This window comes from Odontesthes bonariensis, chromosome 2 (assembly GCF_027942865.1).
Source record: "Odontesthes bonariensis isolate fOdoBon6 chromosome 2, fOdoBon6.hap1, whole genome shotgun sequence".
Lineage (NCBI taxonomy): Eukaryota > Metazoa > Chordata > Actinopteri > Atheriniformes > Atherinopsidae > Odontesthes > Odontesthes bonariensis.
In genome coordinates, this window is record NC_134507.1 from 22,010,111 (window position 1) to 22,034,208 (window position 24,098).

The 24,098-nt window shown below is 39.8% G+C and overlaps 1 long non-coding RNA gene across 1 annotated transcript; it reads right to left on the reverse strand.

Moving 5' to 3' along the window:
- Positions 1 to 4,706: 4,706 nt before the first annotated feature.
- Positions 4,707 to 22,448, reverse strand: LOC142396528 (uncharacterized). Its single transcript, XR_012772544.1, has 3 exons — positions 21,645 to 22,448; positions 12,400 to 12,767; positions 4,707 to 8,671 (listed from the first exon to the last, which is right to left on the reverse strand). It is a non-coding gene; the product is annotated as an uncharacterized LOC142396528 (long non-coding RNA).
- Positions 22,449 to 24,098: the final 1,650 nt, after the last annotated feature.

Below are 24,098 nucleotides of genomic sequence, written 5' to 3' on the forward strand. Positions count from 1 at the left end.
TGTGTATCTGCGTGCTCGAGTGTGTGCACGCGCATTCATGTATGCCTGCCTGTATGAATTCCCCTGCTCTGACTTGGGGGAGGCAGGTGATTGACATCTTTAGACTTTGAGAAATCAAAGCAGTGTGAGTGTGTGGATGGGTGCACAGTAGGATCTGAAAGATTCTAATGAGGTTATAGAGGGCTGAGTGTCACATACACACCGACTAACATACATTTGCATATACACGATGTTCTCCAGACACAAGTATAGATGTGTGACAAGTTAAAAGTATGAGAGGAAAGATTAGAATGGGATAATCAGATAAAAGAAGCTATTTAGTGAATAGATTAAGGCTCATTGATTACCTGCTCTGCTTTGGTTGCTCTCTCGTACCATATTAACCACCACTGACATCAATGTACTTGATATGAAGATGGAGTTTTTAAGCGGCCTACCACAGCACAACTAAATAGAACAGCCTTACTGTACAAATACAAGTAGTGTCAGTTATCTCTGCTGTCATCTTTGTCAGACTGCAGAGTCCTTTTATCAGGCCTCATGTGTGTTATTTACAGACTGCAGTGTAAGAAACTGTAGAAGTTAGTGATTCTCCAATAACTGATTCCTGCCCAAATTCCTCTAAATTTGTCACACTTGTCAAATACCATGAATATCACTTTTCTGTTAGCTCCTTCCTTGCAGCTTTATTCAAAGAGCTCATGTCACTGGCACATAGGTTTTAGTGTTTTAGATGCCAGCCAAATACAGTGAAGTTAAAATAAACATCTAAATGATGGTTTGGCGTCCCGCCTCCCTCCCTCCTCACATCTTTCTTTTTTTCTTCCATTCTTCTCTCATGTCTGAGGCGATAGAAATGTAATTCAGATGTCAAAACGCCCCATCTCGCTCTCGCCCTCTCCCCCGTCTCTCTGTCTTTCTCTGTCCTTTTCTAGTCCGTCGTTCCTATTGTTCTTGTGGCTGCTCCTTTATCGAGCGAGACATCACCGAGAGGGGGAAGAAAAGAAAAAGATGACATGCTTTCTCAGCCCATAGCGGCGCGTCCCCGGCTAGAGTGGCTTGTCATTTGAGCGATAGAGGAGTGACAGCTTCCACTGTAGAGGGAACACCCCTGCACCATAATGGGAGTGACTGGGCTGCCAAAGACCTGTCTGTCTGCCTGTCAGTCAAACCTGTCCATCAGCTCTCTATGACACAAACCTGTCTGTCTGTGTGCAATGCACCTCTGTCTGGCCTTTTGTCGGTCTTGCTCTCAGCCTTCATTAAACTGAACAAAGTAACTCACTGTGTTATTCCTTCAGTTTGCGGATCTATCTTAATATTTACTCCACTGTAAATGATGCAGTCTTCATCACTTGGCTGGTCTTTTACTTTTTCTAAGACAGATCTGTGTCTGCTTCCTGCTCTTTAGAGCATTTCTCACCATGCCTACCGTGTATGTCTGCATTACATGTCACATGTACATCCCTTGCAGTGTATATCTGCCCATCATCGACTAAATCATATGTCAAATTATCCCTTTGATGCCCAGTTGATTGCTATGACATTTCATTGTGCATACCATATCCATAGCAGCTTACTGTATATGATCATTCACCTACAGTACCACCACAAGACACACATACCCTCTTCCTATTTTTGAAAACGGCACATTTTCCCAGGCAATTAATGGATTTGTTGGAAGTGCAGAAAATTGTTTAGAACTGCAAATTGTACATGGATATAGATGATTATTTCATACTGATTTAATTGCACCAAATGATGCAAGGCAAATATAATTTTTATATTCTAATTTGTTTTAGATTTTTATAATTTGACATCATCATATGAAATTAGTAACAACATTAAAGAAAAAAGTAGGGGTATAATTTGTTGAGAGCCGCCATGCAACCAGAGCAGATCAGCTGAGTTGGATTAAGCTCTAAAGAAAAGTAGAAATCATCTACATGTAATACAGCATGATTAAGATTCTCCCTTTTAATCAGCCACACTTCAATCATAATTTTCACAGCTATTGAAATGGAAATAAATCAATTGTTGACATTTAAAAGGTTGAAATAATTTTGTTGGATAAAGCTTTTGTGAGCAGCAGAATATGATACAGGTACTCAGAGTAGCATGTGCATCTTCTAATACATCTATGATAATAACTATTGAAGCAACAATGTCCATTTCGATATTTGATATGAATTTTTTTTGTGTATTGTTTCTCCAGTAATCAAATTTAATGTCTGCCCATGTATCTATAAATGATTGATTAGGCAGATGATAACAACATACATCAGTCTTATTTTTTTATACAGTCCAGTATTTTGGGTTTCAGTTTGTCCAAAACTAATTTGGACCACCCAACTTTTCCTCTTATTCTCCAGTTTTCACTGTTAATGTCAAAGACTGTTAAAGGTTGGTTTCGTTCACGTTTTAAACTCCTTTTTTCCCTTCCCTCTGCAAAGCCAGTCTAGCACCAACAATAACCATCAGGGCCCCTCCAAGGGAGGCCATCGGGGCACAAAAGCACCATGGAAATGAGGGATAACTTTTGGGAAGTCTGGCCTCTACTCATTACCTCCTTCTAGCCCTGTTTTCTTGCCTGCAGTATCTCTATCCTTTCTGTACCTCTCTTTTGGAGAGGAGAGATAACTCCTGCAGCCGGTTGGACACTCCTATCCTCCTTGTCATCCATACCGGCCCACTCTTTTGTTTCCTTGTCTGCAGTTTTCTATCTCTGTTTGTCCCTTTTTTCTATAGATGTGTGTGTTTTTTAGGAGGATTTACCTCTCACACACACAAACACAAACATATAGAAAGAGACCTTGTTTGTCCTCAGACACTGAGAGAGCAGCATGGGATATTGGCTACAGTAAGTTGTAGTTAATAAAGGGCCTTTTCTGTGGGTGGGTGTATATGCATGTGGGTTTTTTGGAGGTTACAAGTGAGAGGAAGGAGGTCGGGAAAAGGGACAGGACTTTCTTTTTTTTGTGTTGTGTTCTCTTGTGTTGCTCAGAGGAAGAGCACAACAAAAAGAGGAGAACCCAAATTATTTGTCTGCCCTTCCCTCCTTCCGTCCCCCGCCTACTCCCTCTCTTGTTCAGTCACTTACTTATAGGACCCTGTTGAATGGACTGAAATGGCCTCAAGGGTGGAGAGAACCACACAGACAGATGGACCACAGTGTTGAGATGTTTGTCCAACAGAGAAGAAGAAAGAAACAGGGAGTCAGGACCACCTGAGTGTCACCCTTGCCCCATCTCTTCTCTCTTCCCCTTCTTCCTCTTTGGCAGTAGGTCACAATTCAGCCCAGAGCTTTGACAAAGATGTCCAGTATGTAGCTCAGAGAAAAGAAGTCAGTGTCTCCAGCAACAGCTTGACTGCCATACATTAACTGCAGTGTCTGTGTGTATGTGTGCATACACAATGGGTGAAGAGAGTTTATGGTACATTAAAAAAAAAAAAAAGGCTTATTTATTTAGTTTGTTTAAATTGAAATATCAAATGAGAAATTGTTAAAAAAAAAAAACCTTAATAACAGAAACATGTAAAAAAAAACTGCAGAGAAGTTCAGTCATTTTAAAGTAAAATGAATAAGATCATGTGTCCATAAATATGATAAATAAATATATGATTACAATTTTTTCACTTAATGTTTTCAAGTTTTGAGTTCTATTTTTTTCTAACTTGTGCTTTCAGGGCACAAAGCACAATGTAATGAAATATGTTCAAATTCAGCTTCTTTTATCTGATTTCCGTCGGCTCTCTTTATGTAGATGAACAAGGGGAAAGTCACTCACCGTCATCTGACTCAGTTCCTAGACAGGTTTCTCAGTTTGACTAAGTTGGAGTTTCAGAACTCTTGTGATTTATTTGTAAAGCTCTTAGAACTTAGTATATTGTTGATTAATTTGTTAATTAGGGTGATTAATTTTAGCATTTATCTAGATGATGAGATCAAAATTAACTGAAAAGACAGCCAGATCTATATAGGTATGAAAAAATTGGAATGGGAAAAATGTGGCCACAGAAGTCAAATTCAAATCAAACAAAAATCATCGGACAGTTTTAAAGTTTTGTCAGTTTTGTCAGAGATGAAAATATCAGAGAAATGAAAAAAAAAATGTTATTGTTATAAACTCATCATTCAAGTTAGTTGACAAACTTTTCAGACCCTTTCTGAAAAATTGTGTGGTCCTGGACCTTGAAATTAAAAACTTCTACACACATCTGCACCAGATCACAGAGGAACAAACAGAGCCACTTTGCTTGAGGTTTGCCAATCAGATGAAATGTTGCCAGGTGAAAAACTGCAGGAGCTATAAAACACTACCACAGTTGCAGACCCACTCCAATCTGATCCAATCCTTGTGCCCTTACACTAACCCATGACTTTTGATTCTAAGTGTTAAACTTTTTTGCTTGTTTTCACAACAAGGACATTTTAAACCACAAAAAAATATTTTAATTTTGTCAACAATAAACTGTTTTGCAGTTGTTTAAGGTTAGACCAAGACTATTATCATCTCTTAAGAAGCTAAATCCTACTCTGTTTTTATTCTATTTTATGTTTTTTATACAAAAGGGAATCAGTTCGAGGCGACAATGTTGTCAGTCTAAGTTTTATTTTATTATTTTCACAGTTGCACTTGAATAGTTACAGAAATAGGAAGAATTTCAACACAAAGGACTTCTGTGTGATGATGATTGTCAGTAAAAAAAAAAAAAAAAAAAAAACTTCCCATTTTTACTTGGTTATTAAGTTTTGCTTTTATCTTCTGTTTTGCCATTGCTCAAAATTGGCTAAAGATTTTTCTTTAGCCGTAGTTTCTTTCTGTAGCTTTTCCTAAATGACCCCATAAACATTGTAAGTAGTGCTTTTGAAAATATCTCCAAAACCTGCTTGTTTTACCTCCCAGATGATTCATTTGGTCATTTTGCTCCTCTTGCTATCACTTGTTTCCATTCTCTGTAGCTTGTTTTCAGTCTGTGTTTCTCAGAACAACACTGAGTTTGGCCACATGGTGTGTTACGTGTACACTAGAGAGAAAGAGAGGTAGGCAGAGAAGGAAAGAGGGGCCTGTGTCCCATTAATCTGCCACATATGGTGGATCTGCAAATGACAGATCCTTAATGGTAAACATTGACGGATAGCGTTTGCTTGTTTCTATTGGTGAACTGGATGGGTACACTTGTGATAAGTGCTCCATTGCCGAGGAGAGAGATGGTGTAAATGGGGCAGGAGAATACCACTAATAAAGCCCTCCACCCACCCACCTCTGCTCCTCAAGCTAGACCTTTTGTCCCACCTGCTATTCTGCGGCTGTGAAATTAGGCTGCACCCCCTCCTCTCTCTCATTCCTCCTTTCTTTATCCACCTCTTTTTCTTTTGGGTGAACGGCCATGTGAAGAGGTTCATTACCGCTGTGGCTGGATATACTCAGGTATGGCTAGGTCTGTTCCCACTATAGACCCAGAACTCTCTCTGTGTCTGGCCCCTCTGGCTCCCTGGAAAAGGGAAACATGGCACACAAAGGTCCTGTTAGCACTTCCTATGAAATCATCAGTTTTCTCTAGAGGTACAACGCTCCAATTACCTAACACTCAGAGGATGCTATACCCCCCACACAACACAACCCAGTGCTTCAGCATGTGAGTACGTGAGCGTCTTAGTCCTCACCACCGTGGTATTCTTCAAGGAAGGGCCAGTGCTAGGTGGCTAATTAGCAGTGAAGACACTCTCTTCTTCCTTATTCTTCTTCTCATCCGTGTCCTTTTCTGCTCCTCCTCTTCTTCCTTCGTATGAGTACATTTTATTTACCATTCTTTCCCCAAGATGATGAACCCAGCTTCCTCTTATACTCTTGCTTTCACACTATACACTACAACAGAAGCCCATCCAAGTCTGAAATGCTCAGTGGGGACCTTAGAAGAGCCCTTTATGGATGGACATGCCATGTGGAGATCAGGGGTGCTGTATCCCTGGGTGAATGGTTGTCCTCCTTCACGATGCTGTTACAGGCTTGTTAAACAGCCCCATAGGGTCCAGATTCTGTTAACAGGAGACTATTCCAACCAAAGATTTTAGAGGTTGAGCAATATTAGAATACAGAAGATGATTTTTTTTTTAGAGAACAATCTGTTTATGATTAGTTTTTATTATTTCACATTGTAGCAAACCACAAATGCTGCATTTCCTATAAAAGACCGTACAAAGGCCTCCTTTATTTAAAGGTTGGCAAATGTTAATTAATGGTTTTCTTACCAACTGCACAGTTCAAACTGTGACTTGAAATGTACATATATATTCTGTAGTTGTAGAAGTCTTCAGCCAACCATAAACAATAGTCCAATACAGTGAGAACCTGGGTGGTCTTAAAGATCACCATGAGAGTTAAGTGCGGTGAAAGCGGAGCATAAGTGAATCAGGAAGAAGGGATAAGAGCGTCTCCTTAGTACAATAAGACAGGTGTGGAGAGGAGGGGACAGAGGACATTGGGGCAGACACAGACTACTAGATTTAAACTCATGTTTCACTTTGGTAAAAGTGGTTATTAAAAAAATATATATATTTATTTATTTTTCTTTATGAATTGGCAACTTTTATTTAAAATTGTGATTCAGGTATAGTATTCAAAGCTGCATCAGCTTGATATTTCTATGAGGGGACATGTTAGGATTTGTCTTTTCAACCACATTAAAGAATTTGTTTTATTATTTAGAGTAAATAATTATGACAGCAGATAATATTCTTTAGTAACTTTTAGAGTAAATAATGTGAGGAAACATGAAGCAGCAATATACCTCAATACATTTTTGCAAATGTGTGTCTGATAGTGTTGTTTAAAATGTTTTTTGTTTTTTTTAAATAAGGGATTACTATCAAATTGCGAGCTCTAGAGTTACAGAAGTGGGGAAGTGTGCAGGAGCATATCCAAAAATAAACTATGCCCATGTTCATTACTGCAATATAAGTATTTTGACAACAATAGACTTAATGTGGAAGATGCCATATCATTTTAACAAAACTGTATTCTGATTAAAGCAACTTTACCTGAAAAGCTGCTGCTGATTTTTTTATTTAGCATTTCTTATACTGAGGATATCTGTGCTCTAGAATATAACTTGTTTTGCCTCATGGTGCTTTGTCTGGCTCAACTCCTTTTATAGAAAATTTCCAATCATAACCAAACAGTTTCTGCCCTTTCCCTGAATGTATTTTCATTCCACCTTCATCTTCATACCCTAACAATCATTGTGGGGTAGATCTATAACCAGATTACTTAGAACCACTCTACATATGATGACACACACTCTCACACACACAAAACTATAGGTATTATTACAGTAACATTACTAGTAATGTGTTGGTGGAGATTTATCCTATCTCTGTTCCTGTCATATCAGTAGATGGGATTAATGGATCCCTGAGCGTGATGCTTGAATTAAACTACACTCCCTTCATGCAAGGAGTGGGGATAAACACATCTAAGTATGGACCTTTGAACCAGCAACAATTCTGCCCATCTGCCACTCAGCTGCAGGAGCTTTAAGCCAAGGGCACAGTGATACTTCACTCACCATAACTGTATTAACAGCCTAAAGCTGTAAGCCAATGATCGGGTTTGCAGGTTGACCTTTGGCCTAAAACAAATGATGAATAGAAAGTTATCTGACTTACGCTGTCTTAGGGTTGAATGAACTCTGTTTGTACGCAATGTAACCTAACTATTGTCACATTTTAGGGAATTAATTCTTATCTAATTCCCTTTTTTATGAATATTTACATCCCGAGGAACCAACAGCACCTCAGCAATGTCTCCTCCACATTCCAAGATTCACACTTGGTTAAAATGCCTCAAACTTACATTTTCCTGACGCATATAGCAGGCAAACTCCCTTAACCAGCAGAACTTTATCAGTGGTTTCTGGGTGTCACACGAATTCTCTGAGGGAAGAAAGTCAAATGTGTGGGACTGATTGTGATGTATTGTAAAAAATAATTATTTAAGAAACTGCATATTTGAGAAAGCTCCATTCGCAGTGAGTTTGTAATGTATACTTAATGTATACTTACACCTACTGAAATTTAGCTGTACTTAGTAGATGCTTTAAGGTAAGAGGGGGAAATGCTTTTCAGTATTTTATAAGAAGCAGTTCTGTAGGCTTACTTTTCAATCATTTGCAACATCATTACATAATTAATACAAATATTCAATAAAAGATAAATAAAAGGCACTTAAGTAACAATGGTGTATCTCCTGGTTAATACATCAGATCCATCTTTTAGAATATTTTGAAGATATTGATCTGGATGATAACAATGTTATTAATAATGTATATTTCATAATGATTCAAAATGTACACAGTTTGGGTATTTGAAATAATTTCCTTTTTTTTTTTTGTTCATCATCTATTTTTTGCATGCTGTTAAAAATGAAGAAATGAGTTCCAGCTCCAGAATAAAAGCGATTAAGGGAGAGAGGATTATTTTGAATGAGGTCAGTGTTGATGTGAATTAAAACAGCGTCTCCACTGGAGGCCTAGTCACTCAACCAGACAGTGCCGAGGAGGCTTATATTGGGAGAGGCGTTAAAATCCATTTTCTCATCACTGTCTCTGTCTCTCTTTTCCTTGCACCACATCCTCTCCATCTCCCCTCCTCCTCTGAGAAAGCCGAGTCCTGAAAGACAAGCCGCATCATCATGCCATTAAATATTTAAGCAAAACACTGAAACTATATGAAAGATTAAGGGTGCATAAAAATAATTAAGGATTATCGCAATGAAAAATGCATGCTCGGTGTAACCTAGGAGTTCATGATATGAACAATACAATATTAATGATCTGGAGTGGAGGACTGTGCAGGCAATTCTGCAGCCTCATTAAAAGGAATGTTTTTGTGTCTGGCTCAGGAAACGCTGCAAACTACAGATACCAGATCAGCCTTCACTGTTTACAGGTCGACAAAACAAACAAAGGTAATGAATCCATACAGTGTAATAAGGGAAGAGTGCGTGCCTGCATGTGTTTACATGGGATGCCTTACCACGGGCCCTCCTTAATAAAACCCACAGATATTGAACCATCCAGCAGGCTATACTGTGTCTACATCCTTTTGCTGTTTGTACCTGTTTGTAGACTGGAGTCTGCAACATTAAAATCAAAAAGCACTTTCACTGAACCAGCCTTTACAACAGAAGGTCATTTCAAATGCAGGTCAAATACCGGGGATATATTCAGGACCACAGAAATTAGAAAGCCCCAATACCTTAAATTACATTACCATGAACAGATTCCATTTCTTTCACCGAATTACAGGGGCGTGAACAGCCTCATATATCTTTTATGTCCGTGGCCCATTTTTTAGAAGTAGTGTGCTCATTTCTCGCGGGACATTGATATTTTTGCCAGTGTTTTAATTATTGGAGGAGAGAAGCAGCAGGGTCGACGCACTGATGAAGTTTCCCCACATCGATGGTTTTTAACAATGTCAGCTCTTTGACACATTTTCAGGTCATTCTGAGCTGAATGAAATACAAACGAAACCCATCGCCTATTTGAATAAGGTATCAATAATTGGCGGCACAGCACTCGAGGCCGCAACTTGAGGGTTTGGCAGATATGACCTCTGCTAAAGCCGAGGATTAGTGGCCAAATATAATAATAAGAAAGTCATTGTGGTAGTGGATTACGCAACTATCTCAAGGTGCCAGGAGGACCTTATGTGATGGAGTGAAAGTTTCAAACCGTCAAAACGTCACATGTCAAATATTTGAGACAAAGCAAATGTGCATACACAAATGCACATTACCCTAAAATAGCTGATATTACGCACTAAATATATTCTAAGTATCTCGTTTAATATCGAATTATTTATTTTAAAAAATTACCATAAAATTCCAAATTCAGTTCTAATCATAAGTATTATCCCATTAATTTAACTGTTAAGAAAGCAATAGTATTTCCAAACAAATTATGATTGATCTTTTTACGCACACATTTGCTCGCTTGTAAGTGCTGCTGTCAGTGCTTTCTCTTAGCGAGACGCTCCCCTCCATTAGTGCGGTTGAACGCACAGCCCCCCCCCCCCCTCCTCCCCAGCTCGAGCTGCAGATTAGACGCAGATTCTGCCGCTATTATGAATTCAAATACATCCCTCCGTGATTGAAGGGAGCCATTACAATAAGTCACGGGCTACTGCTGATAATGGCTAGGCAAGCACAGCCTTCAGTCCTCCTGTCAGGATATTGAACGAAGGTGAAAAGTTAACAAAATTATTAAATAGCCGAGCCCGCGCGTGCTCCCCCAGGTTCCACCGGGGCCGCGACATGAAATCATAATTCAGCGAAAAAACCCTTCGTGACTAAAACAACAATTTAATTTGAACGGAGTAATGGCAAAACATATGGATTGCCACATGTGGTGAACGGGTCTCATGATACAAACTAATTTCACTTGCGTTCACAACTAATTTTTTAATGTATTTGTATTTTTAACCACACGCTGAAATGAAAACGGCTGGCCTTGCAGTGAGGCTCCATTCTCTCTGCAGCAGACACAGAGGGGCAGCAGCAGCTCCCTAATCATCTCAACAGACTCCCTGGCTTGCATTGTTCCTGGGTGGCATCATTTTGCTCAGCAATTGTCAGTTTTAGGCCTTTGGATCCCCAGCTACAAAGAAAGAAGCAAAAACGTGGTGAGCAATTTAAGAATCACTCGGGATGGAAGGAAACAAGAAACGCGTCCTCTTTAACTGCAGTTCGGAGGTTAAAATGAAGAGGGAATAAGAACACTAAATGGACACACATTTGATGGTTCGACTGCGCAGCGTTGCTTTTAATTGCGCATTTGTGGGCAAACGTTAAACTCTGTCTTTTAGCGCAAGGTGATGGTTTTTCATTTCTTGACGCCACTGCTACACTTTTTCACATTTTCTACGAGAAAGAAGAGTAAAAGTGTAACTAAAAGACTGAGCGTGCTCCCTGCTCTGTGTTGTTGCGTAGATATTTATGCTAATGTCTGTGTGTGCGCCTCATGGAGTCGTTCGGCGGGGAGAAATGATAGTCGCATTAACCCTTCAACTCTTATTTCATGGCTGCCTCGTTAAGAAGCTTGTGGATTTAATTACCAGCGATGGAGGCTGGGAAGGTACAAGGCCCCGTGTCGCCGTGTAATTGGAAGCATTTCTCTCTACACCCAACTTAACATTTTCCACCCATCTCTAATTGTTGAGTACAATTCACGCTCATTATTAAGGAGAATTATGTAATTTTCAAAACAGGACTTGTGTGTGGATGATGGGTGGGGGTGTTGAGTAACACACTGATAATTCCTGCAGACACGAAGCCACATTCAGCACAAATACATTACGTGGCCTGTGCTGCTGCATATAGGCAAAGCTATAATTAAACCAATTTTGAAGGGCTTCTTTTGTGTATACATAGCATTACTGTTTGTGAAACACTTGGCCATGCAATGTGTGCATGCATGCTATATATTTTATCCAATGAAGTCCATTTCAAATTAGGTCTCTTTGTTGTGCTGTACACACGCACACGTGCACACACACACACACACACACACACACATCAGCTAATCTGCACTGCATTTTAAAATGTCAAATCATATCACAGAAACAACATGGCTATCAGTTCATATACAACGTAATCCCGTTTGAGAGGTTAAAGAATCGGTTTACTCTGAATTATTGGTTTGCTTGCAAACAGACTTTGCAATTTGGAGACCATTAGTTTTTTGTTTTTCTTTACACCATCAAATGAGTGCCTTCCAAATTTGATATGCGTATCACAAATAGATGAAAATGGTCTCCTAGGGAAGATTTGAAGTTTAAAATGGCATTTACATGTTATTAAAAAAGGTGCTGAATGTCTAAATCAGCTTGTTTTCTTACTGTTGCTCACCGTTGTTGAACTCCTGAAAGTGGCTGTAACTTTTTACAATGACAATGAGCTGGTATTAGATATTATTATAAAAAAAATAGGATTAGAGGAATACAGAAGTGCTTTCAAGTATCTGAAAAAGGGCATATCAGCTAAATATATTTGATCTTTCCTGAAGAGCTTTAGAATATGAACAAGTTTCACTGTTGTATTAGATCAGATGTCATCTCTGTTGCTGTCATCTTCATTAATTAACCCCATCCCTTCTGAACTTGTCCGTTTTCTTCTCCTTTTATTCACTTCCTTTTCTTCCTTTTCATGCATGCTGGACATGATGCATCTTTAGTTTTCTCACAGTCACATCATCTCTCTTTGTAATCACCATACAAAAAACCCAAATGACTGCGTGCATTTAATAGGCTACACTTCATCTGCTCTTTTTAAAATTGGCCCGAGTTGATAGAAAACAACAACGACAGGCCCCGCCTGGAATAGAGAAATCACACACATTGACAGCTGTGTCGAGGCAACGGCCGAAGCCTGTTGTAAATGAAGTCCTCAGCCACAAGACTCCATTAAAGCGTCGCAATGTGATATCAATCTGCAACTTTATTATTGCCAGGCCCTCTCCCCGCTTCATCAGCGCTGCTGTCACTTTAGCCACCGCCATCCACCGTTCTGCATTATCAGAAAACACAGTCATTAAAAAGCATTTGACCTTTTTGTAGCGAGTATCGAGAAATTACCTTTCCTATTTGGTTCTTACCCTCCTCCTCCTCCCCACCTTGTTCGGTGAATAAATCACTTCACAGCAAATTGTAATGCAACTCCTCCTTTGCTCTGAGTGGCGTTAGCTTGGCTCTGCTTCGACAGTGCCTGAGGAGATACAGCCATAATTAAATGCTACATCTGCCAATTGTTTCACAGGGACAATGAGGAGGGAGGGTACGGCTGGAGAGCAGAGGAAGGGAAGACGGGGGAGGAAGCAGTACAGGAGACAAGTGGAGGTGAGACAATGCTCCATAGTGGACTGTTTGAAGAGAAGATTGCAGAGGCCGGGAAGTAGACATGTGAGGAGAAGAGAGGAGAGACTGGAGCAAAAACAGACAGAAAAAAAACTCTTGGCCTCACATTGAGCATCTCAGTGTCATCGTCACAGTCTGTATTGATCTGATGTGTGTGAGTGTGTGTTTATATCCTTGTGCGAGTGTGCATGAACCAGACAGACAGATAGGATGTGAGAAGTGTAGCAGCATATCCTAACACTTTGAAATCCTCTGCTCACACAGCATATATCTCAGATATCTTGGCCTTGCTGCCGTTCGCTGCCTCCCACTGATCCCCGGAGCCAGTCTCCTCACAGTGTACAAAACAATGAAAGTGCCAGTGGCTCGTGTGTCACTGAGTGTGATGATTATTTTTGGTCTTATGATAGCTATCATCATGCACCTCACACTTGCTCATTTGGGCCTATACCATACCCTCCACACAAGTCAGCACGAATGCATGGCACAGACATACACTAATTTAGCATGCACACAACACCACCCCTCATTTACAAAGCGAGCCTTTGTTTACCCCTAGCGAAATGAAAACTGTGACGGGAGTTGCTCTAGTTGTTCATATCACCCTGTGAGCAATTAGCAAACTGCACAGGGGGTGGAGTTAAAACACACACCATCCCACATGACACCATCTCACCATTTTTTTGCCTTTTTTTTTAGACAAACTGGTGAGAAGAAGCATAGATATAAAGTGTAGTGCAATTTAACCGGTGACCTCTGTAACTCATCCATATTCAACAGTTGAATTTGCTAACATCATAAGAAAAACACATTTCCTCACTTACCTTTGAAACAAGGTTTTGGCTTTCTTTGCCTTGATTTATCTTACAGATATTTGCTGTCATCCCAGTACAGTGGAAGTGAATTAAAATTTATTTGTGCTGCATTAAAAAATAGCACTTGAAATAGTCTCTCAACAGAATGAGTGTTCTTCTTTGATTTCTTTAAAAGATAAGTCTAGTGAAAACTGTTCATGGCGATGTTATCCAGGAAGGGAGCGCTCTGTTGGAGAATGTATTTTTTTCCCTAAAAGTAATCAAACCTCTTTCACCCCCTGTTTTTATTAGATTGTGTTTTTTTTTATTTTAAATGGGTTTGTAGACCTTTTGAGCAGTGCTTATTTATGCTGAATATATTATAATCTTAGATTTGGGATGTACACCCATAGTGATTTTTGTCATTTTAATTTTTTTTCCCAGTCATTTTAGTAACTATCTTATTGCTGTGTAACAGCACTGTTCAATAACTCTAAAAAGGCCATACAGAGCACAATCTGCAAATTAAAAAACATACCATACCCCCAGGTGCCTTTTATCTAAGCTGTGCCACTGTAGTAAATCCACAAGAGGATGAGGAACGGATAAATGGAAGGGTTTTGTGGAATAAACCCACACTTATGTGCCCTAGGGTAAAGATGCATTTCCATAACAGCGATAAATTGGATTTAACGGTAAATCATAGGCAACAATGGTTGAGGACGCTAAAGGCTTCTGTCTAGCCCACCCTACAGCGAGGATGTACAAAGACCTCTGTGTGTGTTTTCATGTAAGAGTGTGCCTTGTTGGCTAAGTAGTCTCGTCTTGGTTAAGGTATGAAATCGCCCTGACTGTAAGCACCTTCTCTTTCCAGCCGTGACCTGTTATCCATTTAGTTGAGGAGAGTCAGGGGAGTCCTTGTTTCTACCCACGGGCACATGCCAGTGCTGTCTAAACTTGAACATGCCCCACTAGGCAGACTGAACACCGACCTGTTACATCTGTAGCTGAGGCCTAGAGGTGCCACATTAGTACAGAAAAGCTGTGATAACCGAGTCTTGTGGGGGCTTGTGAGGGCCAGAGATGTGGAACAAAACAATCTGGTTTTTGTGGGTAAAAATGTTGAGAAGGTTCAAAAACCAAAGTTAAAAAAAAAAAAAAACATTTTCAGAATGTATTTATCCTTATTGTACTTGATGTCTTTTCTCTTCATTTGAAAACTAGTCAACAAAGAGAATTCTCCTAAACATAAGTGGTTTGCAGAATATACTTGAAAAAAACATAAAAGACACAAATGAACAAAATCATTACAAAAAGTGCCGTTGCACACTTTGAACAAGACGGATCTAATTTGAAAAAAAAGCTGAAAACTAACACTCTGAGGATGATTTTGTCGAAGAGCTGTAAACAGAGAAATCGGCTAAACACACAAACACACACACACACCCAAATAAGCACACCTCCCACTGATGGTGATAACAAACAGTGATTAGCATGTGAAAAACAACACAGACAGGGTGTAAGCAAGCAGATGCCTGTTTCCTTGTTAGCCATGTTGATTAGCCTACTGTCTTAATATCTTTGTTTTGGTGTGTGTGTGTGTGTAATGTATGTGTGTGCGTGTGGGTCCCTTGTTCTTCCCACTCTTTCTGTTTCCCCTACAACACACCCAGGGCCACCATGTAAAACCCAAGCACATCCTATCCACAATTCATGCCTCTTTTACCAAGAAAACAAATACACAGTCAAAAAACACTAAGCCAATTTCCTCCCTTGCCGAAGCTTATTCACACACTTGTCTCACACACACAAACACACACATAGAACTCTTCTAATTTCCTGGGGCCGTGGTACTGGCAGGGAGTGTGTTGTAGCGCCAACAGAGCTCTGTGTTTGGGGTAATTGCTCTCTCTGCGTTAGTATGGAAATCTGCGAATGTGTGACAGGGCCAGATAGCTTCCTCCAATGTTGTTCTGATCCTGCCTCTAGGCCCGCAGCCAAACTATTTTATCTCTTAATGCATTAGAGTGATCTTCCAATTAGCCCACGCTCATAATACTCCTCCATTCCTGGTGGCTGCCTGCTTTGGGCTGCAGGGAGACGGGGAGGGAAGCAACGCGTTTGTAAGCGCATGTGGAAGTGTGTGTGTCCCTGTAAATGTGTGTGTTGTGCCGCTTTATGGGATGGTGGCGGTGGAAGAGGTGGAGGCGGGCGGGGTCGGCAGCTAGGCAAAGTGAAGTGGAGAGGATGCGGCATACACGTTTGTGTGTGTCTAACTGTGCATGTGCATGCTGCCATTCGGGAGAGGCGGGTGGGTAGTGGGTGGTGGTGTGGTGATAGTTCTGCTTGAGAGGTGAAATGAGGTGCTTATTGTGCACGGCGTGGGGGTTTCGCCGTTAGTCCGGGGCTCCTGTTGTAAAGTTTGCTGATAAGGGGAACCCGGCCCTTGAGCATCCATTCTCCTCGGTGTATTAGCGCTCCCTTATCAGGGGCCCAGATAAAAACCGGCATGCCATTTGCCTTCGGTGGAATTAAGCCCTCCTCCTCCACCTCTTCTTCATCCACCCACCCACCTCCCCTCTCCTCCCCTTGTCTGCCTTGGCTAACCGGACGGGCTGCGATTAACCTCGACACTGTCCAATATCCTCGGAAGACTCCCGCCTGCAGATTAGCTGCTATTAGTTATGACCAACTAAATTAACCACCGCCGTTTCCCTGAGAGAGAGGAAGATGGAGGGAGTGGGAGTTGGAGGAAGAAATGAGGGAGGAGGGAGATGGAATGAGCCTGCAGAGGCTCAAGTGGACAGAGGGGGACAAACAGAGGGAGACTGATGGAAAAAGGGTGAGAAGTGAGTGATGGTGAAATAGAAAGGGATAGGAAGAGAGGCCAAGTCCTTTGAGCGGTGTGTGTACATTCTGAAGTGGCTCATTTTGCATCGCACACTCTGGGACTTCGCGCTTTGCAGGCCATACACTCCTTCCTTGCAATGATATCATAACAGAGAGATGATATGTGAACATAGTACACCCAATCTGGCATTCCCAGGAAACAGTCTGAAATTAGGAAACACTCTATTTGGAAAGCACATCATAATGTCATCATATTTACAAAAGCAAATGCTAATTTTCTATGAATGTACATGCACACACAATGTTCTCAACATTTCTCATCACCGCAGCTATTTTACATACTGTCCAAGTTATTTACTTGTGGAAAATCTATTGTCTCAGTGGACTGAGCCAATTGACATGATAACTTTTTCTTTGAGCAAAATGCTCAGTCAGTGTGGCTGTCAGTGTGGCTTAGGAGACCATCAAGTGAAAATAAACACAATTTTCTAAAACTTTTGTCACAAATACTCTGCGACTGACAGCATTTCTTTGGTTAATGAGCTTCAAGACCAATAACCGGAAAAATTCTCAATGATTAATGACATTTTTAGGTTTGATTTAGTAAAAAATCCAATTAAGTAATGCAGCATTTTCTTGGAAAGCATTGCTGGAATTCAAAAATAGACTTGAAAAAACGCTGCAAACACACAGGTACATCAAATGATATTCTACTGTTAAAAAAAGAGTAATTTCAAGCATTTCAAGAAGTAAAACAAATATTAAAAGAGTAATAAATTACAATGTCTTTTTTAAATGATATCTAAAAAGTACTTTTGCATTGTAAATAATACATCACATTAAGCGATTCTTGTGATTTAATTGTTATTTTTCTTCAGTCCAAATTAATTTGATAAATATATCTTTGCTCAGTGATTGTGTGTCGACAGAGGGTCACCTGAAACAACTGACTTGCACATAAGGGCCTTTGCTTAGGTGTGTCTGAATGTGTGTGTGTTGACTTGATAGATAAACACAGTGGCTGGGGGCCATTCAACATTCACACTTCTATTTTGTTTGCACAAGTTGACCGCTCACAAGTACACATCCTACAGACACACCCACAGAGTCACACTACATCCTGCTAAGACTGCGCTGAAAATATTAAGTCATGACATGTGGGCTGTGCTGACATGACCGGGCAAAGAGCAGAAACCTGCACGCAACTGCTGCAGCCTTCGTGCCGATTACTGTCCTCTCGTTGTAGTTGTGTCTCCTATCCACATCTACCTCACATTACTTCCTTTTCTCCGAGCTTACCATTTGCTGATATGATCATGGAAAGACGCAACATATGTGTGCAGGCAGCCTTACAGATACAAAAAAGTCAATACTCAGCAGGTTGATTCATGCAAAGAACTAACTGCAGTATTAATTAGAAATCTATTTGAAGTTCAATTCAGCATAGAGTTTTATGTTTAAATTGTTCATTTTTTTCAGAGGTAACTTTTTTTTACCTCACAGACAGGGCCAAAATGCTGTTTTTTACTTAAAAATTAGACTGCAATTGATCAGTGTTCACAAATTTGCGCCATTTAATATTCAGAATCTCTTATGAACTCAATTTTTTTCACTATTAATTATGAAAAGAGCAAACATATACTCTTGTATTTATTATTTTCATTGATTAGAAAACAGTCTAAAAAAAAATTTAAAAATGATGAATCAAAATGCACTTTTGGTCGGCTGAATTCCACCAAATATTAAATTTATATTCTTACATTCTCGTACATCAACCCAAGGACTGTTACTCTATGATGCATCACGCATTGTGACAGTGTACAACACTTGTGTCACTTTGAAATATTGACAACCTAAGCTGTAACTGTTACAATATACCTATGTTGTGTTACAGGAAAACATGTGAGTGTTATGCACATGCTCTCCTTGATGTACAGTGCAGTGGTGTGTCTGGTTCACACGACTGAATGCTGACAGTATGTCCTCCCAAAGACATCTTCTATTCTCCTTTTGTACTCAACTGTCACTCAGAGGCCTTGAGTATTGGATAATGCCATTGAAAGCCGTCGCTGTAAATTTAAATGGGAACCAGTGGACTTCAAAGGACAAGAGAACATGGCATGGTTGTTGCCCTTCACTGTGTAAAACGACAACAGGAGTGCAAAGCTGGTAGCCCGCCCCCTCTGCTCCCTCTCCCACCACCACCACCTTAGTCAACAATGGAAAAACCTGTTTATCTCTGCGTACAATTAAGAGTGTGAAATTAGAACATGCCGAATTAACTAAGAAACCCTGCTTTTGTCACAAAAGAAACAAAGCCTCAGGAGAGAAGAAAGAGAGCGCAGGGACAAAGGACAGAAAAGGATTTCTCAGTCGTGAGAGAGGACGACAGCTTGACTCACTGATATCCAGAATAATCAAATTTCCCTCATATAAATCAAACTGGTTGGCATGTGGTGCAAACACACACGCACAGATGTAAAACCATGCTAAAAATCCCAAATTTTCTTTGACACACTGACTTTCTATTCTCACAATCCTGTGTCCTGGCACTTGTAAGACCAGCCAAGGGAAAACACACACACACACGTACACACACAAAACCCTGAAGCTATATGACAACATGCCAACCCCACCCTGTGCTTGTTCATTCACCCACTGTTTTGGCCAACTAACAGGCCCCTGGCATCGCAAGTCAGCCAGACCACCCTGACTGCCCTCCTCTCACAATCCCTCCATTTCAACCTTTCCTCCAGCCAGCAATCCAGCCAGTCAGACTCAATGTGGTTTTACTTACTGCCATAACGAAACTTCCCATTTCCCCACTTCCACCTTAAGAGAATGCGTAATCAACACACTGGTAGCCATTTGCAGACTGTCAGTCAAATCCAAGACTCAGCAATGCTATCAGTCCTCCACCCCTCACCAAGCCCTCCTTGCTTTCCTTCCTCTCCTCTAATACCAATTTAAATCGTTCAACGTGCCTTTTCTCCTGCTGCCATTATTCAAAAAGATCATAATAGTTTTCCCTGTGCCCAAAGCACAAAAAATCAATTATTTCCCCACAAAGACTTGAAAGTACTTAGCGCAGGCCTGTGAGGGGAAAAGCTGTGGGTTATATCAAATTGAAACTGCACTCATTACACAGGCACACAATTAGTTACCTCTGGTCTGCCTGCCGCTCTTTAATTTCCGAAACGGCATATCTGTATTATAACAGAAACAAGCATGCAAATGCTATTGTTGAGGATTTAGAGAAATCAATAGGACGGCTGGCGAGAGGCGTTTGGTGGCGCTGTCACTCAAAATCTGCTGCCGGCGACTGATAAAGGTCTGAATTCAAATTAGCGCCAAAGCCGGCCAGTGACATCAGAAGTGACATCCGAAATAAAAGGGACGGCTTCATGATATATGTAATTATTCTCCTCGCATTTGCGCTTGTTTTTTTTTTCTTCACTCTCCCTCCTCTTTTCTCCCATTCCTCATTCTCTCTTTCTCCTCATTGTGTGTACTTGTGTAACTGTGTTTTGCATAAAGGGATTAAGAGTGCCTTAATGAGAAACTGTAATTGTTTTTTCAGCCTCACTCCATGGATATGTTCACATGTGTGTTTCTCTGTGGATATTTGTGTGAGAGAGACCGACTGGAAATATGTTGTGAATGACTGTGTCTTGTTTAATGCAAAAATAAATACAGTACTAAAACAATGTTTTTTTTTCTTTCAAATCAGAGAACTATTGGTATGAAAGCAAGGAGGTCTTGGAGAAAACATGATTATGAAACACACTTCCCACAATAAGGAGACAAAAAGAAATTATACTAAAAATTACAAAGAAAACCTACCTTCGGTTTTTTTTCTCAGACAGCAAATTATGGATATCTTTTTAGATTTTATCAAACTTTTTTTTCTTTCACTTTCAATTTTTTTCTCTTGCAGAAAACCACGTAGGGCCTAAAAGCGGCACTGAGGGAGTAATAAAGCTGAAAAGTTCATTTAATACAAACCGCAGTTCAAATCTTATAAAAACTGTACTTTGTGCTTGATATGTTCATCCTTTTGAATAATAAACATGAATGAATCGAATGATATTCAGGCTACCCATGCTATATGTGTATGGCTATGTGTCTGGTAAAAGGAAAATTACATGTTGTAGATGTTGGCATTCCAGAAGTTACATTTGTAAAGAGATGTTTTAATATACTTCTTAGTGACATGAGGCAGTATCTCACTTCTTTTTTGCCCAACTCTGTCAAACATTTCCTACATTTCCCAGAATGCCTTTGACAAACCACTGAGAGGCCACCTGCTGTGAAAGTTTTCACACCTGAGGAAAATTTAAGCATTTTCATTTCCACTGTTAAGACTTTTCAAGACCTTCAAATCTAATGTTATTAACAGAAGGGCTATGTTATTTTGTACTTGATGTGGCCTTTTAAGAGACCACCTGCACATTGTGTGAGCTTTGAAATTAATATAGTTGTGATCATTGTTAAAACAACAACTTTATCAGCAATGAGCAGATCAAACTGATGGGAAATCTCTACTTTCTTGTCCTAAAAATAAAGCCAGTGCAATTAAATCATGATTTTAGATTAAGACTTGAGGTAAAATTGATGGTCTTGATGGGTTTTAATTTTAATTCATAACTTTTGACCTGCAGACATTATGCTAATAAGTAAATCCTTAAAAAAGGAGAAACTGCCTCTGTGCCAATCCCTCCTTGTTTAATGGCGTTATATTTACCCGAATGCCTCATTTCCATGTACTTGTGTTCGTATGTGAGTCAGCCAGAAGTCCACTCATTCTGATTGGAATCTGGTTTTTTTTCCCTTCTGAATTTATCTAAAATGTATGGAAATATTTTAACTTTTGTGGTGAATTTCCTGTTAACAAACTGCTAGCTTTACTGTCAAACTGATCACTTCATTTTGAACACAAATTCCCAAAAGTGAAAATTTTTCAGATGCATTAAGTCTACATTGATACTGAAATACGAAGAAGCTGAGTAATATGAGGCATGTATGCATAGCAGTTCATACAACTTTTAACATTTTTCACAGAAATTACAACCAGGCGTACCAACCTCTTTTAACTTGCCGTTCCTCTTGTATTATTAAGATTTTTTTGTCACAGTAATTCCATGTGCATAAAAAAAAATAGAAAATAGCCTCCAATTTCTGTAGTGAAGTTTATCCATCTGAAAAAGAAAAAAATGAAAAAAATCCTTACATTAAAAACAAATCTTTTAATTATCAGAGAGAATTATCAACCAGACACACACAAAAAAGTTCCACACTGCACCCCTCACAGAACATAAAATGTTGATGATTAATATGCAACCAAAATCCAAATTTACTGCTCACCACAACTACTAAGTGTTTAACTGGAGTAGTAAATACTCTGTGTGAACGAGGAAGGGATATCCAGGACAAAAAGGGTTCAGTTTAGTTACTGTATGTGAAGGGTGACAACTTTAGGTTGACCTGACACAACACAAGTGGATTACCTATAGGTAAATACATTTCTGACTTTAGTAATCAGATAGAGTCTTAAAAATCTGATATTTGTAGCTCAACTGTCAGAGAAACGCTACTTTTGCATACCATTCCAAACATTTCAGTTCCTGGTATCAGCACCTGTGTCTTTGATCCTGCACTCCATCAAAACTGGTGCTCACTGAGGGATTATGCCCTTTTCACCACTTAAATAGCGGACCTTGACACTTGACATTATGACCTCTTCGAAAACAACAACCTCCAGTTTAGCTACTTACATGCTGAAATACCAAGTTCTGATGATTTGATGGTGTGTTCTGTTCTTCTTAAACAGAGTTAAATATCTTCAAACAATATTTTTACATTTGGATAACATCTGGTATACTGCCCACATAACTGAAATGACAATTGATGAAACTGGACTATGCTCAAGCGCTGACGCAGTGCGCTGCTTTAGATATACGTGTAGTTGCGGGAGATCTGTAATATGTTCATCCAAAAGTTGCAAGCAGGAGTGGGACAAAAGTCTCATGTTTTTCCAATTATGTGCTAGAACAGAGCGCTTTCACAGGATAGTCCAGGGGACTCGGTTCGATTGGGCGGGGAATGCGGAAAAATTTCACACCTTCATTTGAGCTGGTTCACTTTCACATTGCTCAAAGCGGCTCAAACTGCCTGCACAATGTCATGCAGTTACAACAACTGTGTGACAGTGCTCGTATTGCCGCAAACGACCACTGACCAGGAAGGAAAAAAGCATGAGGAAGAAAAAAAACGAAAATGGAAATCCATCCCTTTTAGTCAGTTAGTTCACAACAAAAACAAAGAATGGAGCAACACCAAATTTATGCAGCCTTTCTGTTTTTACTTCGGTGTTCAAACCTAATTGCTTTTTCATGCACTGTACATGAGACAAATGCAGCAATACCGAAAAAGGCGGCAGAGACTATGAAGTGCTGCTGTTGTTACACATTCTATGTCACTTCCTCTCTTTGGTTCGCTGCATAGTCTGTTTATATTTCCCATTGTAAGCGATCCGCACCAGAGTTCGCTTGCAAGTGAACCAAGACCCACGTTTTATGGCGATCCAAAGTTTGCTTGTTCTGTTTGGACCAAAGCTCGGATGAGCTTTCAGACCAGCCCAAACGAAACTATCCGAGGAAACGAACTCTGGCCCTTTTAAAGCGGACCGTACAGCTCTGGTGTGAGAGCGCCCTAAGTCAAGGCGGAAGTCTTTTGATTTCTTCAAGTGAAGATGGCTTGAGAAAAGTCCACACCTTTGCTCTTTTTTCTTTAGAAGTAAATCCCAATGATAACCTTTCATATCTGGGTTCAGAAAACGGTATAGTTGGCATTTATGGCCATGTTAAATGTCAGATTCATTGGCTACGGCTCTTAACATAGTTCAGTTAGTGTTGAGTTTGATGAGGCTGAAGTAAAAGATCTAAAATAATAAGTGCCTTTACTGTCTGCTAATCCTGCTTTCCAGAGTGCTGGAAACATTTCATGCCCAGCTCAGTCGTCAGGGAAAAGTGTTGCATTTTTACATTTCTAGAATATGGATACATGCCATGTCAGTGTTTTTCAACCAGGTATGTATTAAAGCCAAAACTCTTCTTAAGTAACAGTCGCACTATAACGATGCAAAATAACAGTCTTTATAAACTGCTGCTGTTCCCCTTCAGTAATTCATACTGACCAAACAGCAGCCTGATAGCCATATTGATTCATTGTTCCTAAAAATCTAAAATGACTATGTCGAACTCTGGTGATGGGTTACAAACGTGGGACACACACACAAAATAAATAATAAAACAACTTTAAAAAGAAAGAAATATGTCTTTCAGCAATGGGCAAAGATGCCTTTTTAGTTTGAGTTTACCTAAAACATATTCCTGCTAATTATTGTGTAAAATGGATGAAATAGTACGTTTTAAATCTGAGGTCATTCTGCAGTCATGTCCCCAATGTCAAGGCAGGGATCTTATTAAGCATCTATTTTGATGACAGAAGTTCATCTGAAGTGGGAAGCTAACCAAGCC